Source organism: Sardina pilchardus, chromosome 5, assembly GCF_963854185.1.
Source record: "Sardina pilchardus chromosome 5, fSarPil1.1, whole genome shotgun sequence".
Lineage (NCBI taxonomy): Eukaryota > Metazoa > Chordata > Actinopteri > Clupeiformes > Clupeidae > Sardina > Sardina pilchardus.
In genome coordinates this window covers 36,305,255-36,315,690 of record NC_084998.1, presented here as the reverse complement: position 1 = coordinate 36,315,690, position 10,436 = coordinate 36,305,255, and the positions used below count along the sequence as shown (strand labels likewise).

Genomic DNA, 10,436 nt, shown 5'->3' with positions numbered 1-10,436 from the left:
GACGGAAAAAGAATAATAATAATAATAATCTGAGCAGAAACAATAGGGCCTTGCACCTACGGTGCAGCCACTTTCAGTGGCCGCACCTCGGTGCTCGGGCCCTAATAATAATCTGAGCAAAAACAATAGGGCCTTGCACCTATGGTGCAGCCACTTTCAGTGGCCGCACCTCGGTGCTCGGGCCCTAATTAATCCAATAGACGTAGTAATTCCATTTTGTGTTGAAAAAGGAAAAATGTAAGAAATTAATCCAATAGTCGTCGTAATTCCATTTTGTGTTGAAAAAGGAAAAACGAAAGAAATTAATCCAATAGTGTCGAAAAAAGCAAAGAGTCTAAATGAATTCTCGTTCAGTGATCTCCCTTGTCCGGGTGTAAGGCCACGAGCAGCAGGTGGATGATGCGGAGTTCCGATGTTCACTGGAGCACTAAGTCCCGCATACTTGGTTTCGCGACGACGTACGGAGTTCACATAATAACTATCAGGAGCTACAGAGTAACACAACACGTAAGACGAGGAAAGAAGAAGAAGCAGCCCCGATCTTTGGTTGACCTGCTTCTTAAGTCTCGTTTCCACCGACCAGTACGGTACAGTTCGGTTCAGTTCGGTCCGCAATTATTTGTGTTTCGATTGTGAGAAGTTCTAAAGCGTACCTAAATAAGCGTACCGAACCGTACTGTTTTAGGGGACCCTTCTGTTGAGGTACCAGTTTGTGGTACGGTATAGAGACACGCCCATTGCTGTTCGATGATTGGGTGAGATCTGTGATCACCGTGCGCGTGTCCCAGATAGCAAAGGAGAGTTGAATCAACGTTGATTGCTGGTCAGATCGGTCGGTTTCCGTCAGACGACCGGAATTCAACGGTGAATCAACGATAAGAATGGTTGATTTCTCAACCGTCGTAGAGCGTCGAAAGCATTTCGTTGAATCAACATTGTTTTTTCAACGTCATTCAACGTTATTAGAAAGACGTTGAAAAAGAGTTGAATTATAGTTGTAACTTCAACACGTGGATGATAAACAAAGTCCTAGCAGAGACGATTTATAAACAACCTTTGGTTCAAGTCTGCACAAGCGATGACAACGGATTCTGGCAACTGAATCAGTGGACCTTAAGTGTATAATGCACGCACACCACCTGTTTTTCAAGATCTATAGTTTATCTCGGCTTCACCGAGAGGGCTACCCTCGATGAACATCCGAGAATAATTTAAGGTTGAATGAATGAATAAAGAGGCATTGCATCAAAACGGGAAATCAAATTCAAACATCAAATTCACACATTGAATGATCAAAGAATAACCCAATGTCTGCTTCACTGTCAGGAATGTCAACTTGCTATAGCCTACCTATTTGCACAGCCTACTTCTGTAGCTGACTGAATCAAAATATATAATTGAAAAGATGGGGATGATTACATATTTTCAAATGGATTTTAAATGAATGCCATTACACTATTCATAAATGCATTGAGAGAATGTGATATATACGAGAAAAACTAGGCCAAGATAGAGGGGACAGGGGGAAAAAATAGCACGCGACAGGTTGTAGATGGAAGAGCACCATGCATTGCAAAAACAAACTAAGTTGTAGTGTTTGAGGCAAGAAAAATGGACTCAATGAGTTTCTTGATAACATTTTATTGCATATACTCTTAACAAATCTCAGCAAAACCTTTAGTTAAATAACACAATTCTTCAAGGCCATAGAGTGTCCATCCTTTTGAAGACTTCTGACTAGAAACAAACCTCAGTGAAAGGTTACAAGAGAATATTCAGTATAAGTGTACCCATTAAAGCCCACCAAAGTTCACATATTTAAGTTCACCATTTAAGCCCGTATGTGTTCCAAAATAAGCCCACAACCACATTTATTTACACAAATATAGAAATGTATTTTTCTTCAGGTAGTAAACACATATTATTCAGTAACATGTTATACATAATTCTTTTTTTTTTTTTTACTTGCATTTCATGTTTGGCTTGTAATAATGGACCACCACAAACATTAGACTAAACACAGGACGGCAGTAAAAAGCTATCAAACCACACAAATGTCATTATTCCTCTTGAAACACATGAAATGGGCTTAAATGGAACACACTGACTACCAGGGATATTAAGTTAATATGCTCTCACTAAATGAAACAAATGTATACAGAACTGCCTGTAACCTATGCTTTTAAAATTTGCCATCATAGTTATTCCTCTTTTACCAAACTTTACTGAATTAACTACCTTAATTACTAAATTCAGGAATTCTTATTCAAAGTTAGTTTACGCTAGCTGGAAAAAGGACATTTTTTGAAAATGTTTCATCCGTCCAAAACCTTTAGTCTTTTAATTTAAAGATTTATGTAAAATCAATCAGAAAACATTTAATGTGTATACTCAAAATTTTTAATCCTTAAGCAGTGTATCTATCAGGAGGGCTACATGTATTGACTAATGATAAGCTCACTACTCTGACTAACATAACTCATATTTCCATATGAATATATAAAACCAAAATAGTAAAAAATGACAAAGAACTACCTGGTTATACAGGGAAAAAAAGAAGAAATCAATAATCTCCCAATGTACATACTATGAATGTACTCACTAAGCCAGTGGTTGAAAGTAGTTGAAAAGAGGGGTATCTGACGGAAGTTTTGAAGCGACTTTATCTGAGCCTCCTTGAGACTGCACGCAAGCGTGCTTCATTTAATATTGACAAATGTGATTGACTGAAATTGTGTAATTGGACAAAATAATGAATAGCATTCGACAGACCCCTCTTAAACACAAAAAAACAAAAAACAATTGACTTCAAAGTTGCACATGGGTTTAAATGGTGCCTGGTCTTAGTGTTATGCTTACCTTAATACACAGAATACCTTCACTTTAGCATGAATAGATACATATTTCAGTACTACATATGTTTGGATCTTATCCAAATAACACTTCATTTTAAAAGTAAAATAAATAAATAAATAAATAAAAATATTATTATTATTATTATTATTATTATTATACACATTTATGACAACTGCCATCGTAGGACCACTCAGCTAAATACAGAGTTAAGGCTTTATGTAGCTTCGATATGTCTAGATAGCCTAGATATGTCTAAAGCCTACCTTACACTGACTAGATTTGGGACAGATTCTTGAAAGGTTGTAGTCTTTTGAGGAAAACTTGAATGAGGGGCATTAGTTAAAAGACTATAATCTTTTAAGAGTCTTTCCCAAATCTTGTCAGTGTAAGGTAGGCTTAACTTGCTTTGCAGGATACGCCACAGGTGAACTGAAAATAAACTAAAAGTCTAGTTCTTGCCCATCATACAATTCTTCAACATTTTTAACTAAGCCTAGAATTGTGCAAATTGAAGTCTCTCCGCTGGCAAACATGGGGTCAGCAACAAAAACATGGCATCTAGCATACAATTTCTGAGCACCACAGGACCCGTATAAATCATAAATTGTCCTTTGTGGTCTAATACCAGACCTTTGACACCTGTGTCTTGCACCAAATCACCAAGGTACTCAAAATGCCTCCCGGCTTGCTCATTCCTGAGAACAATCCTACCATGGGTTTTTGGTGTAGTCACTTCTAAAATGTGGGAGGCCATCAAAGTTTAACTGTAATTTAATATTTTGCAGGGCGCTTGATCATGTTAGGCTCCCTAATTTCTTTTTTTATGGAGTTTGCCAGGCCAAAATGAAAGTATTCTCCATTACATTTTTTCTTAGTGCACCAAATCACCAAGGTACTCAAATACAGTTTGTGCATACTGTCGAACAATGTCCTGCTCTGTGTTCATCAGTTGCGCAATTTTGAAGAAATGCAAGCACCCAGAAACGCTTCTCGATTCCCCTTATAAAAAATATTATTCCTAGCCTGCTCAAACTTTGTAGAGCGAAAGACAGACATGTTCCTCGTTATGATTGCACCATTAAAAGATGGAACTCCATGGCCATTAGTTTAAATGTAGTTACCAGGAGATATAATTTGTGGCCGCTTCTCAAATGCTTCTCGGTCCTCATCATAAAGGTTTGGACTGTATTTGCGATTAGGCCTGACATAGTCTATGGGCTAGGAGGGGTCCACAAGCACAAGAGAAACTGCTATGAGAGCATCTCCATCCTCACAAAGGGCACACTTCCTGGCAATCTGTGATCTCACAAACTCTGTAGCTGCTCTGCAGGTTTAAATGAATGCCATATCTACCATGACATCATACTAAATACAATATTGGATGGATTACGCAACATGGTTTCAAATATCTCTCTATAGGATTTATTTTTCAGGATTAGGAATTGGGGGTTGTTGAATAAGAATTAGGATTCCGCCAGTCTGGCGGAAGGTGGTTTAAAACAGACTTCTGGAGCCGCCAGTGGTCATAGGAGCCAGGCCAATAACACCTCCAGCTTTCCCCTGCCTTCTCCAGCCAGCTGCATGGCACTACGGCAGTGCCTTTGTCCATGAACTCGACCACCTTCCACATCTGTGCCATCTGATAATAAGGTGAAGGAATGAAACACTTGAAATAGAACAATTGTTCTGATGTGTTTTGAGTGTTTGAAAAATAACCCTTGGAAATATATATCCAAAATGTTCTATATTACAATTACCTATCTATCTGTCTTGATCTACACACCAAAGTCACTATTGGTGTATATGTTGCAAGTGATTACTATGTTAAGTGATAGGAGAACTGCATGTAACTAATCATAATTAACTACCTAAGCCTAATTATCTTCAAAGGCTTGCCGGGCTCGAGGCACATGCCCCCTCCCCAGAGTTACCTTCATAAAAGACAAAAGCAAGGAAAGGGAAAAAAAGCACTTCGCAGGAAGAGTAGACGACGCTACTCAGCTGAAGCACTCCAACTACTCATTCACAGCATTTTGTCAAGACGGATATGTAGATAGATAGATTTTTTTTATAGGCTATATGGGGTTTTTTTTGTTTGTTTTAAGGATTTTTTTCAGGATTAGGAATTGGGGGTTGTTGATGATTAGGAATTAGGATTGGTGAAGAAGAGGGATGGCAGCAAAACAGTCTTGGTCTGGCAAAAGCACACATTTTCTCTGAACATCCTCAAGGTGCCCAACTTCTAGCCTGTCTTTTAGTGTGTGGACCTGAAAACAGCCTATGTGAGCGGATGGGCAGGGATAAGTGAATGTGAATCTCTGTCGCTAAACGTTCTGTACACAATAAAAACTGAACCAGATGATTTCACAATGTTTTGGACCAGTGCAATGTCCTGTCCTATCGCTATACAGTTGTCCCCAGTCTTTGTTGACAGACAGAAGTCTTTTGTTACTGCCTTTCTGTATTGTTTGCCATTGCTGTATTGCTGAGGCAATGGACCATCCTGGTGTGAGTCAAACAAAAGGGGTTGCGCACTTGGAGGTGGAGTCAAGGCATCAGGCACCTCTGACAGTCTCTTGACCACCTGTTGTAATGGCTGATGAGGCTTTCTCAACATTTTTTCCAAGATAATTTTCATAGGGAAACGCAGATACACGGTCAAGGGCACCAAATTGTCGGTATACATCAGTTAGTTGTATCACCTGATGCATAGTAAAAACAATTTCCCCTTCACCATATGTGACCATTCAAAGCGAAATCAGTCGTTTTGTGCACGTTATTTTGAGAAAATCAACAATAACAAACTTCCGGGTTAAAATGTTGAATTTCACATTTTCGCATAATTCGACTGTATACAGTCAACAGTTTCATATTGTGAACGCATTTCACGGAAAAACATACATATTGACTGTTAAACCTGGCGAAGATTCAACACATTTGCTGTCATTCCCGTTGTGCACGCGCCGCTTAAAAAGGTGATTTCTCCTCTTCTGGCATATCGTGACAGGAGAACCATGTCAACTTTGGATGCAGTTATCTTAGCGATAGTTTGTGTAATACCCTCGATATACATATCGGAAAGCTTAGTTTATGGCCGTTCACGTGAGCACAATTTATAATTTAGTAAATTTTACCGAAACGACTGGTTCCGCTTTACAGGGTCACATATAAGTCACCAAAGTTTTTTAGAAATGCTGTCAGTAATCTATTTGCAAAATCAATCATGGGTGCAGAGAGGTTGGGGCTGAGTAATAAAAACACAACCACGGAGAACAACAACAAGTTTTCAAATCTCTCTCTTGGGAGAATGCGTTTCTCGTGGCTTTCGGGCAAATTCAGTGGGAATATGGGGACGGAGAGCAGTCAGTTTTGCGGATATTGCTGTGATCACTCTAGATGGCTGTCTAGTGGCCAGATTTTTCCCCTTCATCCAGAACAGAATAAGTTTTCTAGTTACCCCCAAACAGCACAGGTGCATGTAATCGATTGAAAACTGTGTTACCATCAGGACAATAGAGCTCGACAGTCCCGCCCACAGCCTTGTCCAGAAGTAAGAATCCAATACAATTTCTCCATTGACAACTGGAGAATAAGCCATAAAATCGTAACCGTTCATGGTAGACTTAAAACCAGCTACGGTGTGACCAAGCGATTATACCTGCTCATATAGATGTCAAAAGTTAATGGGGCATCAACCTTGTTTTGAGAGAGAAAAAAAAAATATTCACGATTTAACGAGAGACTACTACACTACCCAACATAACGTGTAAAACTGGTTAAAGCAGAGCCTTTGATTGTCTGACATCAATGCAAAGTTTTCATCAGTCCTAAGCCTGGCATTCATCTCAGGGTATGTCATTTTATTTTGCCACACACCTACTTGATGGCACTTGTCGCACCCAGAGTAGCCATTATGGGACTTTGTCTGTTTTATGTAAGCCTGTGCTGAAGCATCACAGATAAAAGAACACACCATCACCTTCAGAGTTTCACCTCTGTAGGTCAGTCCATCCTTCAGTAACTGGGTGAGGTCATCTACAAATGACTTCAGGTAATCGTGCACATTAGACGGTTTTGCGTTTTTTCTCTTTTTTGTCTTACAACAGGGTAAGGTTAATATTAAAACTATTTAGCTTTTTGGCCAATGATAACACAGTTGGTAGGGGAAAAAAATATGTATTCTCCCCGAAAACGACTGCTGTGCTTCCGGGAACCTGTTTCTGGAGTGCCGCTGAAACCGAGCAAAGGATGCGTGCAACGTAAACTTTAGGACCAGAGCTACAAATACAGTCCAAACCTTTATGATGAGGACCGAGAAGCATTTGAGAAGTGGCCACAAATTATATCTCCTGGTAACTACATTTAAACTAATGGCCATGCAGTTCAATCTTTTCATGGTCCAATAACGAGAACATGTCTGTCTTTCGCCCTACAACGTTTGAGCAGGCTAGGAATAATATTTTTTATAACTGCAACAAGATTGATTCCAAAAGTCCAACTTTTAAAAATGGGTAAACCATCGATGTTAAATTGCAACTTAATTGTCTGAAGGCAACTAGGCTGGTGAATTGAATTCAATATGGACAAAATTCCCTTTGCCAATCCAAAATGGTGATATTCACCCCCACCTAATGCTTCCACAGCTATTCTCCTTTGAGTGCCAAGGAGTGTCCTAGCATCTCTAGGCAGCTCTGGGTGGTATACTGTCAATATTGACAGAAGAGCAGTAACTGCAACAAGATTGATTCCAAAAGTCGATGACCATTGCATAAGTTTGTCTTGTAGACTCATCTCCCCAGGCTCACTTTCATCAGAGCTGGATGACACACTAAAATCTACGCTGCCTGTACTGTCACTGACATAGTGGGAATGAGTTGATTTCCTGTTAACATGATTTTCCTTAAACTTTAAACCTTTTTTTCCGTATAGTTTCCAGTTCTGTATCTATATTAGATGTTGCACAGTCAGTGTCCGTTGTTTTTTTTTTTCAGGCGTTGCAAAGCCCCCGACCCCCCACATAGGATTGTGTCTGCTTAGTCAGTATGCGCTGTCTTGCCACCTTGGCCACATCACAAGGTGTGTGGAAATAGTGGATTAATGCATTGAAGCCTTTCTTAATTGTTCTGCTGTTGTGAGATTTGGAAGCAATGCACCACCGTGCGGTCGACTTTAACTGCTAACGTTACCGTTTGCTAGTAGTTTGCTAGCCTCAGTTATCGCCACGTTACTCCTTTCAGGTCTTCAAGGCAAATCAAATCTAATCTTGAAGCTACTAATTAAACTAATCCTACTACTTATTTTAAACTTAGCTTATCTACAATATATGTAACTAAACTAAACTAGATGTCTTTTATGCAGGGTAACAGCCAGTGGGAAAAGGTTTGACTGACACTGGAACCTCTGACAATCTTTTTACTACCTGCTGTAGCCCTGACCTCCCGAGACATTTTAGAAATTGCTCCACTCATCTCCTGAATTGTTTCGTATTCTCTATTTTTACTGTAATACATGTCATCACTGAAGATTACTTAAAATAGTGTTAAAATATCGTCACCCCCCTTAGCTGACAGTCATGAGTACCTTGGTGATTTGGTGCAAGACTTGAAATGGCTGTTAGTCATAGCTTGGCCCAGCATCCTTCTTGTAATTATCTCGGCCGTGTAGCCGCCAACGAGGGCAAAGAAAGACGCCTAACAACACAGACATATAGGGGTTAGTTGATTAGCTTGTTTCACAATCAATCTAAGGATATCAGAAGATATTGCCTGCCGAAAAGAGATTGTCTCTGCCTGGTCAAACCCTTCCTGTTTTTTTGCTGCATAGCGATGCAAGACAGACCTATCAGTCACAAATACCGCTCGTCAAATGGTTGATGCTTTCTCAGTCAGTAGGCCTACCTTTCGTTTAGTTTCATAACCCCTCTATGGTCAGACAATGTTTGTCTGGTACTTTGCTGTCAGGAGGGCTGTTTAATAGCCAAAAGGTAGCCTATATTTGTGCTACAGATTTCAAATACTATCTCAAGCCAATAGCTTAACGGTGGTTTCCAACGGCGTTTGGAAAACATGACAAACCATGTGTCGCTTTCAACTTTCATTGATTGAAAATAGGCCTAATGCTACAATTTTTCAAAACACCTTTCAATATTCAATACACTGTAATGCAGTGCATATTATAATAAAACATAAAACGGATGAAAATATAATTGTACCCAGCACTTTTCTAATCACACTTAAGTTTATCGTTGTTGTCCCCGGCACTTATAAAAAGAAACTGACGCCCTTGATCATGCATTCATCTCCAGTAGTTGATTACTGCAATGGGCTTTTCCATTTGGTGTCTCTGGGCTGAGTCCTCATCTGCTTCATTGGCTTCATGTTCTAAGGGCTTTTCTGTGAAAAGAGAAACATACAATCAGTAACCTTGTGTTTTACCATTTACAGTTCAATGGAAACTATGCCGGTTTGGCAGTTTCTTCGCCAGTTTTGCTTTTTGTTTACGCTTGTTTTACACTTGCAGGTTTCTCTACAGAGCTTCCTCTACAACTTCAGCCTGTATATTTTATAACATTTCTCAAACCGGTCAGTCTGCCTGTTCATGAGCATGCTCGCGAGCCTGGAGACTTTCTGTTTGACCCGGCATTGACACTTGCTCAAGTCGTTCGCTGTGCCACCATTATTTCACGCAACGTTTCAAAGACCATCATTTAAATGAACTCTGTAGGCCTATAGAATTAGACTATGAAAATGTTAAGCAGAATATGTCACTAGTTAATCAACATTCACAAAGAAACCTATTTTGAGAATTAAGGCTGTGTTTGCTCTAACTTTATACAAAAGATTGTGATTGGTCAACTCGCCCAGTGTGTTCAACCCGAAATAAGTCAAATAACCATTCCAACTACTCCGAAGTTGATCATTTAAGGCAAATTAGGCAAAACAAAAAACTTGCATAGTTCACCTTGAAGATCAGAAAGGTATATGACTCACCTTAAGATCTGAGCAACAGCTGGTTTCCTATTGTTCAGCAGGCAAGCTATAGAATATCTGATGGGGAACAGGGTAAGAACAATAAAATCCTTACAAAAGGCAATTGTTTATTTAAAAAAAAAAAAAAAAAATGTTTATTTAACTACATGACCAGATTTATTACCATTAATAATAATAATGAAAATTGCATTTTGTGTAGTTCCAATACCATGGTTATAATCTTTATCTCCGTAAAAGTCTTTGCTCATCACTCATCACTCATTAAATTGCTATTATTTAAAATAAGATTCTTGTAGTGTCTGATCATGTTCTTACCTACATCTCCATACAGCTTAAGAACCTGCCATTGCTTTATGAACTCTTGACCCAAGGCAGTCCTTCACTGAAGCCGCACATGGTAGAATCGTCTAGTAGGGGTCAGAGTACAGCTGCAGAACCTGCCATTGCTTGATGAACTCTTGACCCAAGGCAGTCCTTCACTGAAGCCGCACGAGGTAGAATCGTCTAGTAGAGGTCAGAGTGCAGCTGCAGATACCACAGAAATGTATTTGATGTCATTAGATTAAAAGGTCTCTGGAATCCAGGGCTACT

At 39.4% G+C, this 10,436-nt stretch overlaps 1 long non-coding RNA gene across 1 annotated transcript; it reads right to left on the bottom strand.

Annotated features, from left to right (window-relative positions):
• Nucleotides 1-4,953: 4,953 nt before the first annotated feature.
• On the bottom strand, nucleotides 4,954-10,332 carry LOC134079687 (uncharacterized). Its single transcript, XR_009939119.1, has 3 exons — nucleotides 10,161-10,332; nucleotides 9,846-9,902; nucleotides 4,954-9,248 (listed from the first exon to the last, which is right to left on the bottom strand). It is a non-coding gene; the product is annotated as an uncharacterized LOC134079687 (long non-coding RNA).
• Nucleotides 10,333-10,436: the final 104 nt, after the last annotated feature.